At 46.2% G+C, this 21,417-nt stretch overlaps 8 non-coding genes and 4 pseudogenes across 8 annotated transcripts; all 12 read left to right on the top strand.

Moving 5' to 3' along the window:
- Positions 1-554: 554 nt before the first annotated feature.
- Positions 555-745, top strand: LOC142731997 (U2 spliceosomal RNA). The gene has a single exon (XR_012879343.1). It is a non-coding gene; the product is annotated as a U2 spliceosomal RNA (small nuclear RNA).
- Positions 746-2,027: 1,282 nt separating this feature from the next.
- LOC142732046 (U2 spliceosomal RNA) lies at positions 2,028-2,097 on the top strand (annotated as a pseudogene).
- A 784-nt stretch (positions 2,098-2,881) lies between these two features.
- On the top strand, positions 2,882-3,061 carry LOC142732032 (U2 spliceosomal RNA; annotated as a pseudogene).
- A 1,286-nt stretch (positions 3,062-4,347) lies between these two features.
- Positions 4,348-4,538, top strand: LOC142731996 (U2 spliceosomal RNA). Its single transcript, XR_012879342.1, has one exon. It is a non-coding gene; the product is annotated as a U2 spliceosomal RNA (small nuclear RNA).
- A 1,280-nt stretch (positions 4,539-5,818) lies between these two features.
- LOC142731995 (U2 spliceosomal RNA) lies at positions 5,819-6,009 on the top strand. Its single transcript, XR_012879341.1, has one exon. It is a non-coding gene; the product is annotated as a U2 spliceosomal RNA (small nuclear RNA).
- A 1,282-nt stretch (positions 6,010-7,291) lies between these two features.
- On the top strand, positions 7,292-7,482 carry LOC142731994 (U2 spliceosomal RNA). The gene has a single exon (XR_012879340.1). It is a non-coding gene; the product is annotated as a U2 spliceosomal RNA (small nuclear RNA).
- A 1,282-nt stretch (positions 7,483-8,764) lies between these two features.
- Positions 8,765-8,955, top strand: LOC142732041 (U2 spliceosomal RNA). Its single transcript, XR_012879370.1, has one exon. It is a non-coding gene; the product is annotated as a U2 spliceosomal RNA (small nuclear RNA).
- Positions 8,956-10,237: 1,282 nt separating this feature from the next.
- Positions 10,238-10,348, top strand: LOC142732042 (U2 spliceosomal RNA; annotated as a pseudogene).
- A 1,350-nt stretch (positions 10,349-11,698) lies between these two features.
- Positions 11,699-11,895, top strand: LOC142732025 (U2 spliceosomal RNA). Its single transcript, XR_012879365.1, has one exon. It is a non-coding gene; the product is annotated as a U2 spliceosomal RNA (small nuclear RNA).
- Positions 11,896-13,177: 1,282 nt separating this feature from the next.
- LOC142732029 (U2 spliceosomal RNA) lies at positions 13,178-13,368 on the top strand. The gene has a single exon (XR_012879367.1). It is a non-coding gene; the product is annotated as a U2 spliceosomal RNA (small nuclear RNA).
- Positions 13,369-19,594: 6,226 nt separating this feature from the next.
- Positions 19,595-19,784, top strand: LOC142732030 (U2 spliceosomal RNA). The gene has a single exon (XR_012879368.1). It is a non-coding gene; the product is annotated as a U2 spliceosomal RNA (small nuclear RNA).
- Positions 19,785-21,066: 1,282 nt separating this feature from the next.
- LOC142732040 (U2 spliceosomal RNA) lies at positions 21,067-21,177 on the top strand (annotated as a pseudogene).
- The last annotated feature ends 240 nt before the right edge of the window (positions 21,178-21,417 follow it).

The raw sequence follows: 21,417 nt of genomic DNA, 5'->3' as shown, positions 1-21,417 counted from the left end.
GGCTGTTGCAGTGTTGCCCTCTCAGGCAACACTGAGTGACTGACTGAGCCTCACAGTCTTATATAAAGTTCAGACGGAACTTTGCACGTGTCATAGTGGAGCCCTCAGGATTCCAGAGCCAGCTTTCTGACATCATAATGGGGCCTGCCTCAGAGATAAAAGCCTGGGCCCAGGCAGTGTTGTTCAGTGCTGCTCAGCAGGCAGCACAGGACTGGATTAAAGCTGATACAAGGTGTGAAGGAACAAGGGGTGGCTGTGGGCATGCACTTGCTGCCGCTGCCAGTGTTTATCTGCATGGCAGGAGGGCATTTGGGCGTTGCCAGGAAGGCGTTTTTATGTAGATTCCTCCTCTTTCAGCACTGCATTGTGGTGCAAGCAAAAGAAGCAAATCCTGTCTGGCTTCCTCTCCGGCCTTTATTCACCTCCCGCTTAGTAGCTGTAAATGTGTGTGAGCCTGCAGGGCCCCATGGAATTGCCTAGGAGTAGGCTGAATCGCTGCAAGGGGTGAACAGCAGTATGGGACAGGCTCGGGCAAGGCAAGGGCCGCTCGGGTTATCGCTTCTCGGCCTTTTGGCTAAGATCAAGTGTAGTATCTGTTCTTATCAGTTTAATATCTGATACGTCCCCTATCTGGGGACCATATATTAAATGGATTTTTAGAACAGGGAGATGGAAATAGAGCTTGCTCTGTCCACTCCACGCATTGACCTGGTATTGCAGTATTTCCAGGACCGGTGCACCCTTCCCTTATGTGTTGACTAAAATCAGATTCCAAAAGTGTTTTTTCTCTTTGCCATTGTTTCTGTCTTTCTGAAGGGATCTCCCCTTTTAATCCCATTATTTCAACACCTGTTGGACAATGCATTTGTACAGTCATGTGTGATAATGAGCTCATTTATTAAATGCAATTAATGAATACATTGCCACCTCTTGTTGTGTGTGTGTGTGTGTGTGTCTTCTGTGTTTCTGTGTTTCCGGCATTTCACATTGGAACAGCTCATTCACCTTCCTTGTCTTCTCTCCGCCCTCCCTCCCTCCCTCCTAGGTAAGTTAAAGAGCTGCACCTGAGCCAGCCACTGATTGATGCAGCACCACAGTCAAATAGTGGAGTGGAGTGGAGTAGGGGAACAGCAAACAGCCATTAAAGCAGCCAGCCGCCTACCCGCCACAATGGACCTACCTGTGTACACTAGGTGGATGTGATGGAATGTACTGTCGTCCCTACATTTCAAGAAGAAGTAAGAATTGCAGTTGCAACAAACCCTTGCTTGCCTACAAAGAGAGCAGCAATTTGGATTTGTTACTATGTTACCTGGAAGAATAACAAACTGTGCAAGGATGGAGGTTGTAGGAGCAAAGAGAAGTTGTCTGTAAAGTTGGTGGATGCCTATTTTCCATTTTGCAGTCCCTTGTCTCCCTCTTGTGGCCTCCTGGAGGCAAATAAATGTGCAAAAAAAAGACAGCCTGGCGGCCGGCTGTTGCAGTGTTGCCCTCTCAGGCAACACTGAGTGACTGACTGAGCCTCACAGTCTTATATAAAGTTCAGACGGAACTTTGCACGTGTCATAGTGGAGCCCTCAGGATTCCAGAGCCAGCTTTCTGACATCATAATGGGGCCTGCCTCAGAGATAAAAGCCTGGGCCCAGGCAGTGTTGTTCAGTGCTGCTCAGCAGGCAGCACAGGACTGGATTAAAGCTGATACAAGGTGTGAAGGAACAAGGGGTGGCTGTGGGCATGCACTTGCTGCCGCTGCCAGTGTTTATCTGCATGGCAGGAGGGCATTTGGGCGTTGCCAGGAAGGCGTTTTTATGTAGATTCCTCCTCTTTCAGCACTGCATTGTGGTGCAAGCAAAAGAAGCAAATCCTGTCTGGCTTCCTCTCCGGCCTTTATTCACCTCCCGCTTAGTAGCTGTAAATGTGTGTGAGCCTGCAGGGCCCCATGGAATTGCCTAGGAGTAGGCTGAATCGCTGCAAGGGGTGAACAGCAGTATGGGACAGGCTCGGGCAAGGCAAGGGCCGCTCGGGTTATCGCTTCTCGGCCTTTTGGCTAAGATCAAGTGTAGTACCTGCTCAAGCTGAGGTTAGTAATCATCCCTGCCGGTGGTACGTGGGCCATCGTAGGGGGATGACAGAACGCCGAGGTGAGGGCAGGGAACCACAACGGTCATCGCTCTGGTGTACGCATTTGGTTTAAAGGTACCATTTGTAGGTGACCAGGCGACCGCCGGATCGAGGTCAGGAGGTCGGGTAGTTTGAAAGCCCGAGTTGCTATGTGCCCCAGGGCTGGTGACCCTGGGGTGCCCTAACTCACTGGGGGTGGGATCCCACTGAGTGAAGGCACACTTGCACGCACTCTTCTTTCACACTTTTAAGCACACACCTTTATTCTCCCGGCCTTCTGGCTGGGAGATGAGGAATTTTTATATACCTGGCGGATGTCCAGGCTGTATCACAGCGCACATCCACTTATTTAATTTTGTTTTTCACTGTGTGTTTGTCACGTTTGTCACAAGGATTTTGGGATGCGGTGCCCTTTTGGGACCCTCCTGAGGTCTAGGGGGAAAATGTGTGGCCTTCTGGTTCCTTTTTCCCCTGCAACCCGGCCTCCCTTCTTCGGAGGGGAGGTGCAACTAGGATGCAGGCTCCTAGGTGGACACTGGGGTGGCAGCCCAGGTAGAAGCCTAGGAGTGTGTTTGGGTCTCCCTAAGCTTCGGCGAGGGGGGACCATCGATCCTTGATCCTCTAGGCCTATGGTTTGGAGGGTCAGGGAATGGTTATGCGGGGCCTCTCTCTTTTAAGAGAAGGGCTGCGATAGACCGCATCCTTGTGCACTTTTTGTGTGGCACCTCTGCACTTTTTATGCACTTGGGTGATAGAAAGCACGACTCGGGCTTTCAATAAAAAAAAATCTGTTCTTATCAGTTTAATATCTGATACGTCCCCTATCTGGGGACCATATATTAAATGGATTTTTAGAACAGGGAGATGGAAATAGAGCTTGCTCTGTCCACTCCACGCATTGACCTGGTATTGCAGTATTTCCAGGACCGGTGCACCCTTCCCTTATGTGTTGACTAAAATCAGATTCCAAAAGTGTTTTTTCTCTTTGCCATTGTTTCTGTCTTTCTGAAGGGATCTCCCCTTTTAATCCCATTATTTCAACACCTGTTGGACAATGCATTTGTACAGTCATGTGTGATAATGAGCTCATTTATTAAATGCAATTAATGAATACATTGCCACCTCTTGTTGTGTGTGTGTGTGTGTGTGTGTGTCTTCTGTGTTTCTGTGTTTCCGGCATTTCACATTGGAACAGCTCATTCACCTTCCTTGTCTTCTCTCCGCCCTCCCTCCCTCCCTCCTAGGTAAGTTAAAGAGCTGCACCTGAGCCAGCCACTGATTGATGCAGCACCACAGTCAAATAGTGGAGTGGAGTGGAGTAGGGGAACAGCAAACAGCCATTAAAGCAGCCAGCCGCCTACCCGCCACAATGGACCTACCTGTGTACACTAGGTGGATGTGATGGAATGTACTGTCGTCCCTACATTTCAAGAAGAAGTAAGAATTGCAGTTGCAACAAACCCTTGCTTGCCTACAAAGAGAGCAGCAATTTGGATTTGTTACTATGTTACCTGGAAGAATAACAAACTGTGCAAGGATGGAGGTTGTAGGAGCAAAGAGAAGTTGTCTGTAAAGTTGGTGGATGCCTATTTTCCATTTTGCAGTCCCTTGTCTCCCTCTTGTGGCCTCCTGGAGGCAAATAAATGTGCAAAAAAAAGACAGCCTGGCGGCCGGCTGTTGCAGTGTTGCCCTCTCAGGCAACACTGAGTGATTGACTGAGCCTCACAGTCTTATATAAAGTTCAGACGGAACTTTGCACGTGTCATAGTGGAGCCCTCAGGATTCCAGAGCCAGCTTTCTGACATCATAATGGGGCCTGCCTCAGAGATAAAAGCCTGGGCCCAGGCAGTGTTGTTCAGTGCTGCTCAGCAGGCAGCACAGGACTGGATTAAAGCTGATACAAGGTGTGAAGGAACAAGGGGTGGCTGTGGGCATGCACTTGCTGCCGCTGCCAGTGTTTATCTGCATGGCAGGAGGGCATTTGGGCGTTGCCAGGAAGGCGTTTTTATGTAGATTCCTCCTCTTTCAGCACTGCATTGTGGTGCAAGCAAAAGAAGCAAATCCTGTCTGGCTTCCTCTCCGGCCTTTATTCACCTCCCGCTTAGTAGCTGTAAATGTGTGTGAGCCTGCAGGGCCCCATGGAATTGCCTAGGAGTAGGCTGAATCGCTGCAAGGGGTGAACAGCAGTATGGGACAGGCTCGGGCAAGGCAAGGGCCGCTCGGGTTATCGCTTCTCGGCCTTTTGGCTAAGATCAAGTGTAGTATCTGTTCTTATCAGTTTAATATCTGATACGTCCCCTATCTGGGGACCATATATTAAATGGATTTTTAGAACAGGGAGATGGAAATAGAGCTTGCTCTGTCCACTCCACGCATTGACCTGGTATTGCAGTATTTCCAGGACCGGTGCACCCTTCCCTTATGTGTTGACTAAAATCAGATTCCAAAAGTGTTTTTTCTCTTTGCCATTGTTTCTGTCTTTCTGAAGGGATCTCCCCTTTTAATCCCATTATTTCAACACCTGTTGGACAATGCATTTGTACAGTCATGTGTGATAATGAGCTCATTTATTAAATGCAATTAATGAATACATTGCCACCTCTTGTTGTGTGTGTGTGTGTGTGTCTTCTGTGTTTCTGTGTTTCCGGCATTTCACATTGGAACAGCTCATTCACCTTCCTTGTCTTCTCTCCGCCCTCCCTCCCTCCCTCCTAGGTAAGTTAAAGAGCTGCACCTGAGCCAGCCACTGATTGATGCAGCACCACAGTCAAATAGTGGAGTGGAGTGGAGTAGGGGAACAGCAAACAGCCATTAAAGCAGCCAGCCGCCTACCCGCCACAATGGACCTACCTGTGTACACTAGGTGGATGTGATGGAATGTACTGTCGTCCCTACATTTCAAGAAGAAGTAAGAATTGCAGTTGCAACAAACCCTTGCTTGCCTACAAAGAGAGCAGCAATTTGGATTTGTTACTATGTTACCTGGAAGAATAACAAACTGTGCAAGGATGGAGGTTGTAGGAGCAAAGAGAAGTTGTCTGTAAAGTTGGTGGATGCCTATTTTCCATTTTGCAGTCCCTTGTCTCCCTCTTGTGGCCTCCTGGAGGCAAATAAATGTGCAAAAAAAAGACAGCCTGGCGGCCGGCTGTTGCAGTGTTGCCCTCTCAGGCAACACTGAGTGACTGACTGAGCCTCACAGTCTTATATAAAGTTCAGACGGAACTTTGCACGTGTCATAGTGGAGCCCTCAGGATTCCAGAGCCAGCTTTCTGACATCATAATGGGGCCTGCCTCAGAGATAAAAGCCTGGGCCCAGGCAGTGTTGTTCAGTGCTGCTCAGCAGGCAGCACAGGACTGGATTAAAGCTGATACAAGGTGTGAAGGAACAAGGGGTGGCTGTGGGCATGCACTTGCTGCCGCTGCCAGTGTTTATCTGCATGGCAGGAGGGCATTTGGGCGTTGCCAGGAAGGCGTTTTTATGTAGATTCCTCCTCTTTCAGCACTGCATTGTGGTGCAAGCAAAAGAAGCAAATCCTGTCTGGCTTCCTCTCCGGCCTTTATTCACCTCCCGCTTAGTAGCTGTAAATGTGTGTGAGCCTGCAGGGCCCCATGGAATTGCCTAGGAGTAGGCTGAATCGCTGCAAGGGGTGAACAGCAGTATGGGACAGGCTCGGGCAAGGCAAGGGCCGCTCGGGTTATCGCTTCTCGGCCTTTTGGCTAAGATCAAGTGTAGTATCTGTTCTTATCAGTTTAATATCTGATACGTCCCCTATCTGGGGACCATATATTAAATGGATTTTTAGAACAGGGAGATGGAAATAGAGCTTGCTCTGTCCACTCCACGCATTGACCTGGTATTGCAGTATTTCCAGGACCGGTGCACCCTTCCCTTATGTGTTGACTAAAATCAGATTCCAAAAGTGTTTTTTCTCTTTGCCATTGTTTCTGTCTTTCTGAAGGGATCTCCCCTTTTAATCCCATTATTTCAACACCTGTTGGACAATGCATTTGTACAGTCATGTGTGATAATGAGCTCATTTATTAAATGCAATTAATGAATACATTGCCACCTCTTGTTGTGTGTGTGTGTGTGTGTGTCTTCTGTGTTTCTGTGTTTCCGGCATTTCACATTGGAACAGCTCATTCACCTTCCTTGTCTTCTCTCCGCCCTCCCTCCCTCCCTCCTAGGTAAGTTAAAGAGCTGCACCTGAGCCAGCCACTGATTGATGCAGCACCACAGTCAAATAGTGGAGTGGAGTGGAGTAGGGGAACAGCAAACAGCCATTAAAGCAGCCAGCCGCCTACCCGCCACAATGGACCTACCTGTGTACACTAGGTGGATGTGATGGAATGTACTGTCGTCCCTACATTTCAAGAAGAAGTAAGAATTGCAGTTGCAACAAACCCTTGCTTGCCTACAAAGAGAGCAGCAATTTGGATTTGTTACTATGTTACCTGGAAGAATAACAAACTGTGCAAGGATGGAGGTTGTAGGAGCAAAGAGAAGTTGTCTGTAAAGTTGGTGGATGCCTATTTTCCATTTTGCAGTCCCTTGTCTCCCTCTTGTGGCCTCCTGGAGGCAAATAAATGTGCAAAAAAAAGACAGCCTGGCGGCCGGCTGTTGCAGTGTTGCCCTCTCAGGCAACACTGAGTGACTGACTGAGCCTCACAGTCTTATATAAAGTTCAGACGGAACTTTGCACGTGTCATAGTGGAGCCCTCAGGATTCCAGAGCCAGCTTTCTGACATCATAATGGGGCCTGCCTCAGAGATAAAAGCCTGGGCCCAGGCAGTGTTGTTCAGTGCTGCTCAGCAGGCAGCACAGGACTGGATTAAAGCTGATACAAGGTGTGAAGGAACAAGGGGTGGCTGTGGGCATGCACTTGCTGCCGCTGCCAGTGTTTATCTGCATGGCAGGAGGGCATTTGGGCGTTGCCAGGAAGGCGTTTTTATGTAGATTCCTCCTCTTTCAGCACTGCATTGTGGTGCAAGCAAAAGAAGCAAATCCTGTCTGGCTTCCTCTCCGGCCTTTATTCACCTCCCGCTTAGTAGCTGTAAATGTGTGTGAGCCTGCAGGGCCCCATGGAATTGCCTAGGAGTAGGCTGAATCGCTGCAAGGGGTGAACAGCAGTATGGGACAGGCTCGGGCAAGGCAAGGGCCGCTCGGGTTATCGCTTCTCGGCCTTTTGGCTAAGATCAAGTGTAGTATCTGTTCTTATCAGTTTAATATCTGATACGTCCCCTATCTGGGGACCATATATTAAATGGATTTTTAGAACAGGGAGATGGAAATAGAGCTTGCTCTGTCCACTCCACGCATTGACCTGGTATTGCAGTATTTCCAGGACCGGTGCACCCTTCCCTTATGTGTTGACTAAAATCAGATTCCAAAAGTGTTTTTTCTCTTTGCCATTGTTTCTGTCTTTCTGAAGGGATCTCCCCTTTTAATCCCATTATTTCAACACCTGTTGGACAATGCATTTGTACAGTCATGTGTGATAATGAGCTCATTTATTAAATGCAATTAATGAATACATTGCCACCTCTTGTTGTGTGTGTGTGTGTGTGTGTCTTCTGTGTTTCTGTGTTTCCGGCATTTCACATTGGAACAGCTCATTCACCTTCCTTGTCTTCTCTCCGCCCTCCCTCCCTCCCTCCTAGGTAAGTTAAAGAGCTGCACCTGAGCCAGCCACTGATTGATGCAGCACCACAGTCAAATAGTGGAGTGGAGTGGAGTAGGGGAACAGCAAACAGCCATTAAAGCAGCCAGCCGCCTACCCGCCACAATGGACCTACCTGTGTACACTAGGTGGATGTGATGGAATGTACTGTCGTCCCTACATTTCAAGAAGAAGTAAGAATTGCAGTTGCAACAAACCCTTGCTTGCCTACAAAGAGAGCAGCAATTTGGATTTGTTACTATGTTACCTGGAAGAATAACAAACTGTGCAAGGATGGAGGTTGTAGGAGCAAAGAGAAGTTGTCTGTAAAGTTGGTGGATGCCTATTTTCCATTTTGCAGTCCCTTGTCTCCCTCTTGTGGCCTCCTGGAGGCAAATAAATGTGCAAAAAAAAGACAGCCTGGCGGCCGGCTGTTGCAGTGTTGCCCTCTCAGGCAACACTGAGTGACTGACTGAGCCTCACAGTCTTATATAAAGTTCAGACGGAACTTTGCACGTGTCATAGTGGAGCCCTCAGGATTCCAGAGCCAGCTTTCTGACATCATAATGGGGCCTGCCTCAGAGATAAAAGCCTGGGCCCAGGCAGTGTTGTTCAGTGCTGCTCAGCAGGCAGCACAGGACTGGATTAAAGCTGATACAAGGTGTGAAGGAACAAGGGGTGGCTGTGGGCATGCACTTGCTGCCGCTGCCAGTGTTTATCTGCATGGCAGGAGGGCATTTGGGCGTTGCCAGGAAGGCGTTTTTATGTAGATTCCTCCTCTTTCAGCACTGCATTGTGGTGCAAGCAAAAGAAGCAAATCCTGTCTGGCTTCCTCTCCGGCCTTTATTCACCTCCCGCTTAGTAGCTGTAAATGTGTGTGAGCCTGCAGGGCCCCATGGAATTGCCTAGGAGTAGGCTGAATCGCTGCAAGGGGTGAACAGCAGTATGGGACAGGCTCGGGCAAGGCAAGGGCCGCTCGGGTTATCGCTTCTCGGCCTTTTGGCTAAGATCAAGTGTAGTATCTGTTCTTATCAGTTTAATATCTGATACGTCCCCTATCTGGGGACCATATATTAAATGGATTTTTAGAACAGGGAGATGGAAATAGAGCTTGCTCTGTCCACTCCACGCATTGACCTGGTATTGCAGTATTTCCAGGACCGGTGCACCCTTCCCTTATGTGTTGACTAAAATCAGATTCCAAAAGTGTTTTTTCTCTTTGCCATTGTTTCTGTCTTTCTGAAGGGATCTCCCCTTTTAATCCCATTATTTCAACACCTGTTGGACAATGCATTTGTACAGTCATGTGTGATAATGAGCTCATTTATTAAATGCAATTAATGAATACATTGCCACCTCTTGTTGTGTGTGTGTGTGTGTGTGTCTTCTGTGTTTCTGTGTTTCCGGCATTTCACATTGGAACAGCTCATTCACCTTCCTTGTCTTCTCTCCGCCCTCCCTCCCTCCCTCCTAGGTAAGTTAAAGAGCTGCACCTGAGCCAGCCACTGATTGATGCAGCACCACAGTCAAATAGTGGAGTGGAGTGGAGTAGGGGAACAGCAAACAGCCATTAAAGCAGCCAGCCGCCTACCCGCCACAATGGACCTACCTGTGTACACTAGGTGGATGTGATGGAATGTACTGTCGTCCCTACATTTCAAGAAGAAGTAAGAATTGCAGTTGCAACAAACCCTTGCTTGCCTACAAAGAGAGCAGCAATTTGGATTTGTTACTATGTTACCTGGAAGAATAACAAACTGTGCAAGGATGGAGGTTGTAGGAGCAAAGAGAAGTTGTCTGTAAAGTTGGTGGATGCCTATTTTCCATTTTGCAGTCCCTTGTCTCCCTCTTGTGGCCTCCTGGAGGCAAATAAATGTGCAAAAAAAAGACAGCCTGGCGGCCGGCTGTTGCAGTGTTGCCCTCTCAGGCAACACTGAGTGACTGACTGAGCCTCACAGTCTTATATAAAGTTCAGACGGAACTTTGCACGTGTCATAGTGGAGCCCTCAGGATTCCAGAGCCAGCTTTCTGACATCATAATGGGGCCTGCCTCAGAGATAAAAGCCTGGGCCCAGGCAGTGTTGTTCAGTGCTGCTCAGCAGGCAGCACAGGACTGGATTAAAGCTGATACAAGGTGTGAAGGAACAAGGGGTGGCTGTGGGCATGCACTTGCTGCCGCTGCCAGTGTTTATCTGCATGGCAGGAGGGCATTTGGGCGTTGCCAGGAAGGCGTTTTTATGTAGATTCCTCCTCTTTCAGCACTGCATTGTGGTGCAAGCAAAAGAAGCAAATCCTGTCTGGCTTCCTCTCCGGCCTTTATTCACCTCCCGCTTAGTAGCTGTAAATGTGTGTGAGCCTGCAGGGCCCCATGGAATTGCCTAGGAGTAGGCTGAATCGCTGCAAGGGGTGAACAGCAGTATGGGACAGGCTCGGGCAAGGCAAGGGCCGCTCGGGTTATCGCTTCTCGGCCTTTTGGCTAAGATCAAGTGTAGTACTTTAGGGTATTGCCTTGTTTCTTGGTCAGGAGGTGCCCTGGTACCCTTTTCCTTGGCCTGGGGGGATCGTTTCTCTTAGGAGAGACTTCACCCCTCTGCTGCTATTGGGGAGGAGGATTAGTCCAGGGCAACGGGGAGCGATCACCTGCCTGGTACTTCGGTACTGAAGGTATTCTTTGGAGATTGCTGGAATTCGTTTGGAGCAGGATGGAGGAAATTCCCGAATATATGCGTACCAGGAATGCTGTCCGGTTTTTCGTGGAGGAATCTGAGCGACAAAGGAAGGATCTGGAGTTCATCACAAAGGTTCTTTTGTTGGATTTCTTTCAGCTGGAGAGATCATGCATTTTGGCGGTGATGGACTATCCGAGGAGAGGGTGCTTTGACGTTACCTTCGCCACAGAAGAAATTTATGCTGTCTTTTTAGAACGCTTGAAGGAAGGTAAAAGGGACCCAAGACTTGTGGGTGTGAAGGTAACACCACATTTTGTGCCAAACAAAAAGTTGGTGGTTGTAAAAATGTTTTCGCCTTACGTGGATGAAGAGGACATTAAGTTATTTCTCAATAAGTTTTGTGAGGAGGTGGTGGGAAAGGGGAAAGTGTTTAACCCTTTTGGATTTTGGACTGGGAAGTGGAAATTTCTTTGTAAATTTGTGAGAATTGGTGAATCTAGAAACCTATTGTTTCCTCCAGCGCGGTTCAAGATTGGAAGTGCGTGTGGAAATTTATTTTTTCTTGGAATGGATATGTTTTGTTTGAATTGTAAAGAGTATGGTCATGAGAGAGAAGCCTGTGAGAAAGTAATGTGTACAAAATGTCTGCAAGAGGGACATAAGTATAATGAATGTCAGAAAGGGAAAGTATGTAATATGTGTGGAGAGGAGGGGCACATATTCAAATCGTGCCCAAAGAAAAGCAAACGTGAGGTACAAGAGGAAAATAAGAAGATAGTCAAAAGAAAGGAAGCGGAAGTTAGTTTGGAAGAAGGCAAGCTTCATAAATTGGAAGGAAGTGGGCAAAGTGATGAGAAAAAAAGGAAAAAAGCAGAGAGAAAGAAAAAAAGTGTCATTTCAGAAGAGGAAAGAGCAGAAAGAGACAGGTTATTGGAAGAAGTAGAGCAGTTACGTAGTAAAATTAATTTTGAAAAAATGCGGAGGAGGGTGCGGCTCTGTGTAAGAGAAAATTTACCAGGGTTTCTTGAAAGGTATGGTGTGCCAACATGGTTAACGTGCATTGTAAACTGTGAGTGGGATGGTAATGATTTGCAGGAACATCTAGTGGATATGTTAGGAACTATTGCTGTTAAAAAAGGAATGTTTTTTTGATTTCTTAAGGAAAAAAAAGGAAAGAGGAAAACAAAAATTAATTGTACGTTTTCAGTTTTCATTGTGATGATCTAAGTCTTTTTTATTTTGAATTTTATGATTTTTAAGACGTGATCTGAATGAATAAAAAAAAAAAAAAATCTGTTCTTATCAGTTTAATATCTGATACGTCCCCTATCTGGGGACCATATATTAAATGGATTTTTAGAACAGGGAGATGGAAATAGAGCTTGCTCTGTCCACTCCACGCATTGACCTGGTATTGCAGTATTTCCAGGACCGGTGCACCCTTCCCTTATGTGTTGACTAAAATCAGATTCCAAAAGTGTTTTTTCTCTTTGCCATTGTTTCTGTCTTTCTGAAGGGATCTCCCCTTTTAATCCCATTATTTCAACACCTGTTGGACAATGCATTTGTACAGTCATGTGTGATAATGAGCTCATTTATTAAATGCAATTAATGAATACATTGCCACCTCTTGTTGTGTGTGTGTGTGTGTGTGTCTTCTGTGTTTCTGTGTTTCCGGCATTTCACATTGGAACAGCTCATTCACCTTCCTTGTCTTCTCTCCGCCCTCCCTCCCTCCCTCCTAGGTAAGTTAAAGAGCTGCACCTGAGCCAGCCACTGATTGATGCAGCACCACAGTCAAATAGTGGAGTGGAGTGGAGTAGGGGAACAGCAAACAGCCATTAAAGCAGCCAGCCGCCTACCCGCCACAATGGACCTACCTGTGTACACTAGGTGGATGTGATGGAATGTACTGTCGTCCCTACATTTCAAGAAGAAGTAAGAATTGCAGTTGCAACAAACCCTTGCTTGCCTACAAAGAGAGCAGCAATTTGGATTTGTTACTATGTTACCTGGAAGAATAACAAACTGTGCAAGGATGGAGGTTGTAGGAGCAAAGAGAAGTTGTCTGTAAAGTTGGTGGATGCCTATTTTCCATTTTGCAGTCCCTTGTCTCCCTCTTGTGGCCTCCTGGAGGCAAATAAATGTGCAAAAAAAAGACAGCCTGGCGGCCGGCTGTTGCAGTGTTGCCCTCTCAGGCAACACTGAGTGACTGACTGAGCCTCACAGTCTTATATAAAGTTCAGACGGAACTTTGCACGTGTCATAGTGGAGCCCTCAGGATTCCAGAGCCAGCTTTCTGACATCATAATGGGGCCTGCCTCAGAGATAAAAGCCTGGGCCCAGGCAGTGTTGTTCAGTGCTGCTCAGCAGGCAGCACAGGACTGGATTAAAGCTGATACAAGGTGTGAAGGAACAAGGGGTGGCTGTGGGCATGCACTTGCTGCCGCTGCCAGTGTTTATCTGCATGGCAGGAGGGCATTTGGGCGTTGCCAGGAAGGCGTTTTTATGTAGATTCCTCCTCTTTCAGCACTGCATTGTGGTGCAAGCAAAAGAAGCAAATCCTGTCTGGCTTCCTCTCCGGCCTTTATTCACCTCCCGCTTAGTAGCTGTAAATGTGTGTGAGCCTGCAGGGCCCCATGGAATTGCCTAGGAGTAGGCTGAATCGCTGCAAGGGGTGAACAGCAGTATGGGACAGGCTCGGGCAAGGCAAGGGCCGCTCGGGTTATCGCTTCTCGGCCTTTTGGCTAAGATCAAGTGTAGTATCTGTTCTTATCAGTTTAATATCTGATACGTCCCCTATCTGGGGACCATATATTAAATGGATTTTTAGAACAGGGAGATGGAAATAGAGCTTGCTCTGTCCACTCCACGCATTGACCTGGTATTGCAGTATTTCCAGGACCGGTGCACCCTTCCCTTATGTGTTGACTAAAATCAGATTCCAAAAGTGTTTTTTCTCTTTGCCATTGTTTCTGTCTTTCTGAAGGGATCTCCCCTTTTAATCCCATTATTTCAACACCTGTTGGACAATGCATTTGTACAGTCATGTGTGATAATGAGCTCATTTATTAAATGCAATTAATGAATACATTGCCACCTCTTGTTGTGTGTGTGTGTGTGTGTGTCTTCTGTGTTTCTGTGTTTCCGGCATTTCACATTGGAACAGCTCATTCACCTTCCTTGTCTTCTCTCCGCCCTCCCTCCCTCCCTCCTAGGTAAGTTAAAGAGCTGCACCTGAGCCAGCCACTGATTGATGCAGCACCACAGTCAAATAGTGGAGTGGAGTGGAGTAGGGGAACAGCAAACAGCCATTAAAGCAGCCAGCCGCCTACCCGCCACAATGGACCTACCTGTGTACACTAGGTGGATGTGATGGAATGTACTGTCGTCCCTACATTTCAAGAAGAAGTAAGAATTGCAGTTGCAACAAACCCTTGCTTGCCTACAAAGAGAGCAGCAATTTGGATTTGTTACTATGTTACCTGGAAGAATAACAAACTGTGCAAGGATGGAGGTTGTAGGAGCAAAGAGAAGTTGTCTGTAAAGTTGGTGGATGCCTATTTTCCATTTTGCAGTCCCTTGTCTCCCTCTTGTGGCCTCCTGGAGGCAAATAAATGTGCAAAAAAAAGACAGCCTGGCGGCCGGCTGTTGCAGTGTTGCCCTCTCAGGCAACACTGAGTGACTGACTGAGCCTCACAGTCTTATATAAAGTTCAGACGGAACTTTGCACGTGTCATAGTGGAGCCCTCAGGATTCCAGAGCCAGCTTTCTGACATCATAATGGGGCCTGCCTCAGAGATAAAAGCCTGGGCCCAGGCAGTGTTGTTCAGTGCTGCTCAGCAGGCAGCACAGGACTGGATTAAAGCTGATACAAGGTGTGAAGGAACAAGGGGTGGCTGTGGGCATGCACTTGCTGCCGCTGCCAGTGTTTATCTGCATGGCAGGAGGGCATTTGGGCGTTGCCAGGAAGGCGTTTTTATGTAGATTCCTCCTCTTTCAGCACTGCATTGTGGTGCAAGCAAAAGAAGCAAATCCTGTCTGGCTTCCTCTCCGGCCTTTATTCACCTCCCGCTTAGTAGCTGTAAATGTGTGTGAGCCTGCAGGGCCCCATGGAATTGCCTAGGAGTAGGCTGAATCGCTGCAAGGGGTGAACAGCAGTATGGGACAGGCTCGGGCAAGGCAAGGGCCGCTCGGGTTATCGCTTCTCGGCCTTTTGGCTAAGCTCAAGTGGCTAACCAGAGGCGTCCAGTGCTGAACTCTCGGCCCTGCAGCATCGCCCTTTGGGGCTTAAGCTGCTTGTTGCTATAGGGAGACAGCCAGTGGCAGGAAGGCGATCGACATGGGCGTTATTGTACGTCACGCTAAGGCCGGGGAAACCCGGGTCAAGTACGGCATTCGGATCGAAGTTGATGTTGGATCAGAGAAGACCCTGGACCTACGACACCTGGTGAACAACATCTTGTTTGGAATTCTGAAAGTGGAGCGGAAGAAAATCCTTTGTCTTCAGGAGCATAAGGTTGGTCATTTTACCTTGATATTGACGGATTTACCTGCCTGCCATACTTTCCATTACAATTTGATGCAAAATGTGAACAATCCTGAGCTTGGAGGACTTACTTTTATCCTGCTGTATGATGAAGGAGAAGTCTTCCTGGTTGTTTTTCTCTACAATGCACATGTACCTTTGCAAGATATCACGACATTCCTGTCTAGACATTGTGCATATGTTAAGTTTGAGAATAAAATCTTGAACACTGAAATGATCTGGAATGGGAAATACAAATTTCGGGTCCGGTTTCGGCAAGATATTGAGGAACCAGGAGGCTTCCATTTCCCTCCATCGAACTTCTCCATTGGAAGAGACAGGGGATATCTGTTTTTTCCCAGGTGTCCTCCCTTCTGCAGGAATTGTAAAGTTTTTGGCCACACAAGGGAAGGATGTCAAAATTCAGGGAAGTGTTCCAGATGTAACCAGGAGGGTCACAAAGCAAAAGAATGTGTCAACCGCATTGTTTGTAATCTCTGCGAGGTGGAAGGGCATACATTCAAAGACTGCCCTCTGCGGAAGAAGTCATATGCAGAGGCAGCCAGGAGCCAAGTGGCTGAGATGATAGCGAGAACTGGACGGTTGGGCGAGGAGGTACCCGCTGACTATCTGGCTTCTTTAAGCACATCTCCAGTAGAAGTACGTGTGGAGGAAGGGGCAGGCATGGAGGTAGCCCCGGTCGAGGAGGATCTTCCTCACCCATCCGATGCCCAGACTGGGCTACAGGGTGAGGGAGAAATTGAGGGCGACGTCCCCGTGACTCCTCCTGTTTCTTGGAGTCTGGATGAAGTGTTTCTGGAAGGAGTTGGAGGTCAAGGGGATTTTACCACTGTAGGCACCCGACCTGCAGACGAAATTCTGGATATGGGGGCTAAGAGAGCCAGGCTGGCCGCGTCACCCCCTGTAACCCCTGGAAGGGAGGAGGAATACCCCTCATCAGTGATTTCGTTTGATGAGCCTTTTCTAGAAGATCAAGGGACCAGTTTCTTCACATTAGGTTGCCAGCCTCCAGAAGGCAAAGGCTGAAGTGCAAATGGACAACCTGCGGTTATCTGGCTATGAAAATTAAAATATGGCATCCAAACCTACATTTGATGTCGTATCCTTAAATGTACGACTGATTCAATCTAAGCCCAGGAGGGCTGCAGTTCTGGATTTTTTAAAAAATTTAGGAGCTGATGTATATTGTTTGCAAGAATGCGGTATTAGGGAACCTGTGCCAGAACAGGAATGGCCATATGGCCAATGTATATGGTCTGGTTCTTCTATAAATAAAAATGATGGGGTAGGAATATTGCTAGGGAATAGGAATTTAAAATTAGAAAGTTATATTGTGGTGGAAGTGGGGAGGTGTATTTTGGCAGAGATAAATGTCAGAGGGTGGAGGGTAAGGGTAATTAATATATATGGAGCAACAAAAAAAGAAGAGAGGTTAGAGCTCCTAGAGAAGTTGTCCTTTTTTTTGCCAGGGAGAATTCCTACGATTTGGGTTGGGGACTTTAACTGTGTGACGGAAGGGGAAAAAATGGATGTATCTGGTAAAAAGTTGTACCAATTAATCAAAGATTTTTCTTTTATAGATACTGCTGAGGTTCATTTGGGAAAGCCACCACCCGACACTTATAGGTCTGATAGAGGAGGGGTAACATCAAGGATAGATCGGGTGCTTTTCTCAAAAAATGTGGGGTGCATGAGTTTGCGGCAGCGCGATGTGACCTTTTCTGACCATGTGTGTATGTGTGCAACTTTTGAAGGGGATGTTCGTTTAGTGCGTGGTGCAGGGGTATGGAAGTTAAATGTAAGTTTATTAGAGGATGAAAGAATTGTGAAGGCTTTTATATATGCGTATAAAGGATGGAAATCGCGGCAGGAATCTTTTGGGAATGTGTTGGAGTGGTGGGATTGGATGAAGAATGAATGTAAAAGATTCTTTAAAAAATGGGGCTATAAAAAAGCAGCTATGCTAAGAAACCAATATAATGAGTTGAATGTTAGAATAGAATGGTTGAGAAAACTTGGCGAGCTTGGTGTGGATGTCAGTGATTTGATGAGGGACGCAAGGAATGAAAGTAAGCTTTTATTAGAGGAAAAAGGGAAAAAAATTATATATAGATCAAAAGTTGAAAACTTAGACAAAGATGAAAAATGTACAAGATTTTTTTTCAAAAAAATATGTGGTAAAAAGGATGATATGGATGAATTATTGAATGATAGGGGTGAGTGTGTTTCTGGAAAGGATGTGATGAGTGAAGTTGAAGGTTTTTATACCCAGTTGTATGGAGAGAAGTGGTATGATAAGGATTTGATGAATGAGGTTTTGAATGGGTTGGAAAATAAACTTGGAGAGGAAGATTGTGAGTCTCTGTGTGGTGATATTACCATGGATGAAGTGAGAAATGTGGTGATGAGTGCAAGTAAAAATAAAACACCTGGGAAGGATGGGATCCCAATTGAATTATATGTGAGGATGTGGGATATAATTGGTGGGGATTTGCTTGAGGTATGTCAGTATATGTGGAAGCATGGTGTGTTGAGCAAATCTATGAAAGAAGGTGTGGTTGTGCTGATATATAAAAAAGGTGAGAAGAAAAATTTGGCAAATTGGAGGCCAATTACTTTGTTGGATTCTGACTATAAGTGTTTTAGTAAAGTATTGGCCAATAGGATGCGTGAGGTTGTTGCTGAAGTGGTGAATGAAGATCAAGTGTGTGCAGTGCCTGGTAGAAGTATGACTGATAATTTGTTGTTACTAAGGGATATGATTGGGGACTGTATGGATAGAAAGCAGAAATGTATGGTCCTATCTGTGGATTTTGAAAAGGCATTTGATAGGGTGTCGCATGAGTTTATGTTTAGTGTGCTGTGTAAAATGGGTTTTCCGAGAAAGTTTGTGTATGCAGTGAAAGGTTTGTATGGGAACGTAACAAGTGAGTTTCTCGTAAATGGGTTTCTGAGTGGAAAAGTGGGGATAAGGTCAGGTGTCAGGCAGGGTTGTCCTATGTCCCCTGTCCTGTTCATTAGTGTGATTGAAGTGTTGTTGTGTATGGTTAGAAGGGAAAAATTTATGAGGGGGTTATTAATTCCTGGGAGTAATGGTAAGTTTCTGAAAGTATTGGGTTATATGGACGATGTGGTGATTGTTAGTGAAAGAGAGGCGGAGATAAATAGAGCGAGATTGTTGTTGAGGTTGTTTTGTAGTGCGTCTGCGTTTAAAGTGAATTGGGGTAAATGTAGCTTTAAGTGTTTTGGTGATAGGAGTGTGAGAATGGATGGGGTTAATTGTGAGATGGGTGCTATTAAAATATTGGGTGTGCAATTTAATGAGGATTTGAGAGGGAATGAAAGTTGGGATGAATGTGGTATGAGAATAGAACGAAAACTGAACTTTTGGAGACTGAGAAGTTTGACACTGACGGGAAAAATTTTGATAGTTAAATCTGTTGTGTTACCAATTTTACTTTTTTGTGCAGTTGTTTTCCCTTTTGCTACTCACAAAATTAAGAAGACGGAAAAGATGATTTTTACATTTTTTTGGGGGAGTAGAATGGAAAAATTGAAGAGAGAGTATGTGTATAAGATGTGTGTGAATGGTGGTTTGGATTTTCCAAATGTTGAGGTATTTTTGGCTTTGAATTATATCAAAGTGGTGTCTGTGTTAGTGCAGAGGAATAATAAGACTGGTTTCATGATTAGATACTTGGCTGGTTGGATGTTGTATGGTCTGAATTGGGTAAAGAGAGATGCAAGTGTGCCTGTGGCTTTCAAGTGTCCAGTGTGGTATATGAGGATTGAGGTTTTTGTGAGGAAAAATGACTTGCTTGCTGTGCCAATGAGTGAGTTTAAAAATAAGAATGCGGTGATGAAGAGAATACGTGCGAATGAAATTCCATGTGAAATTGCAGGTTTGAGGTCTAATGAAGTGCAGAGTGTATGGAGTAAATTGAAGGTGAGTGGTATGTCAAACAGACAGCGTGATATTGTATGGATGTCGCTGCATAATATCCTACCTGTTAGGCAAGTGCAGAAAAGAAGGGATCTTATTAGGTCTGAGGTTTGCCCGAGGAATGGATGTGGAGCAAGTGAGAGTGTGAGACATATGTTGTGGGATTGTGACTATTCGTATGAAGTATGGAAAGGGGTGGGTGGTTTGTGTAAAGAACTAGCGGGGGTAAAATTTGTTAATTGGAAAGTAGCAATGTTTGGAATGGGTGCAAGTAGTCGTATGAAAGATAGAATTATGTGGTTAATTATGGCATGTGTGATGGAAAGTTTGTGGGATGTGAGAAACTTGTTAGTGTTTAAAAGGAAATTAGTGCCTGTAAATGAGTGTATTAGGATGATTTTGTCTAGACTTTACGTCATGTATTTGTGGGATAGACAGCGTGGTGGTGGCCTAGATTCAGAGGGGATATGGAAGTTCAAAAAATGGAAATTCCTGATACGATGTAGGTAATATTGTTCTGTTTTTTTTTGTGATTGTTTATGTAAATTGAAGAAAAAATAAAGAACAAACCAGAATGATGATAAGTTTGAAGCAACGTGGATTTGATTTTCAAGTTTTGAGAAACATTATAAGTTGCTTATAACTAACTGAAATGGTTTTAAAAAAAAAAAAAAAAAAAAAAAAAAAAATCTGTTCTTATCAGTTTAATATCTGATACGTCCCCTATCTGGGGACCATATATTAAATGGATTTTTAGAACAGGGAGATGGAAATAGAGCTTGCTCTGTCCACTCCACGCATTGACCTGGTATTGCAGTATTTCCAGGACCGGTGCACCCTTCCCTTATGTGTTGACTAAAATCAGATTCCAAAAGTGTTTTTTCTCTTTGCCATTGTTTCTGTCTTTCTGAAGGGATCTCCCCTTTTAATCCCATTATTTCAACACCTGTTGGACAATGCATTTGTACAGTCATGTGTGATAATGAGCTCATTTATTAAATGCAATTAATGAATACATTGCCACCTCTTGTTGTGTGTGTGTGTGTGTGTGTCTTCTGTGTTTCTGTGTTTCCGGCATTTCACATTGGAACAGCTCATTCACCTTCCTTGTCTTCTCTCCGCCCTCCCTCCCTCCCTCCTAGGTAAGTTAAAGAGCTGCACCTGAGCCAGCCACTGATTGATGCAGCACCACAGTCAAATAGTGGAGTGGAGTGGAGTAGGGGAACAGCAAACAGCCATTAAAGCAGCCAGCCGCCTACCCGCCACAATGGACCTACCTGTGTACACTAGGTGGATGTGATGGAATGTACTGTCGTCCCTACATTTCAAGAAGAAGTAAGAATTGCAGTTGCAACAAACCCTTGCTTGCCTACAAAGAGAGCAGCAATTTGGATTTGTTACTATGTTACCTGGAAGAATAACAAACTGTGCAAGGATGGAGGTTGTAGGAGCAAAGAGAAGTTGTCTGTAAAGTTGGTGGATGCCTATTTTCCATTTTGCAGTCCCTTGTCTCCCTCTTGTGGCCTCCTGGAGGCAAATAAATGTGCAAAAAAAAGACAGCCTGGCGGCCGGCTGTTGCAGTGTTGCCCTCTCAGGCAACACTGAGTGACTGACTGAGCCTCACAGTCTTATATAAAGTTCAGACGGAACTTTGCACGTGTCATAGTGGAGCCCTCAGGATTCCAGAGCCAGCTTTCTGACATCATAATGGGGCCTGCCTCAGAGATAAAAGCCTGGGCCCAGGCAGTGTTGTTCAGTGCTGCTCAGCAGGCAGCACAGGACTGGATTAAAGCTGATACAAGGTGTGAAGGAACAAGGGGTGGCTGTGGGCATGCACTTGCTGCCGCTGCCAGTGTTTATCTGCATGGCAGGAGGGCATTTGGGCGTTGCCAGGAAGGCGTTTTTATGTAGATTCCTCCTCTTTCAGCACTGCATTGTGGTGCAAGCAAAAGAAGCAAATCCTGTCTGGCTTCCTCTCCGGCCTTTATTCACCTCCCGCTTAGTAGCTGTAAATGTGTGTGAGCCTGCAGGGCCCCATGGAATTGCCTAGGAGTAGGCTGAATCGCTGCAAGGGGTGAACAGCAGTATGGGACAGGCTCGGGCAAGGCAAGGGCCGCTCGGGTTATCGCTTCTCGGCCTTTTGGCTAAGATCAAGTGTAGTACTTTAGGGTATTGCCTTGTTTCTTGGTCAGGAGGTGCCCTGGTACCCTTTTCCTTGGCCTGGGGGGATCGTTTCTCTTAGGAGAGACTTCACCCCTCTGCTGCTATTGGGGAGGAGGATTAGTCCAGGGCAACGGGGAGCGATCACCTGCCTGGTACTTCGGTACTGAAGGTATTCTTTGGAGATTGCTGGAATTCGTTTGGAGCAGGATGGAGGAAATTCCCGAATATATGCGTACCAGGAATGCTGTCCGGTTTTTCGTGGAGGAATCTGAGCGACAAAGGAAGGATCTGGAGTTCATCACAAAGGTTCTT

Source organism: Rhinoderma darwinii, unplaced genomic scaffold (genome assembly GCF_050947455.1).
Source record: "Rhinoderma darwinii isolate aRhiDar2 unplaced genomic scaffold, aRhiDar2.hap1 Scaffold_887, whole genome shotgun sequence".
NCBI lineage: Eukaryota > Metazoa > Chordata > Amphibia > Anura > Rhinodermatidae > Rhinoderma > Rhinoderma darwinii.
Note: the sequence above shows the minus strand (reverse complement) of the source record. Positions and strands in the feature narration are given on the sequence as shown.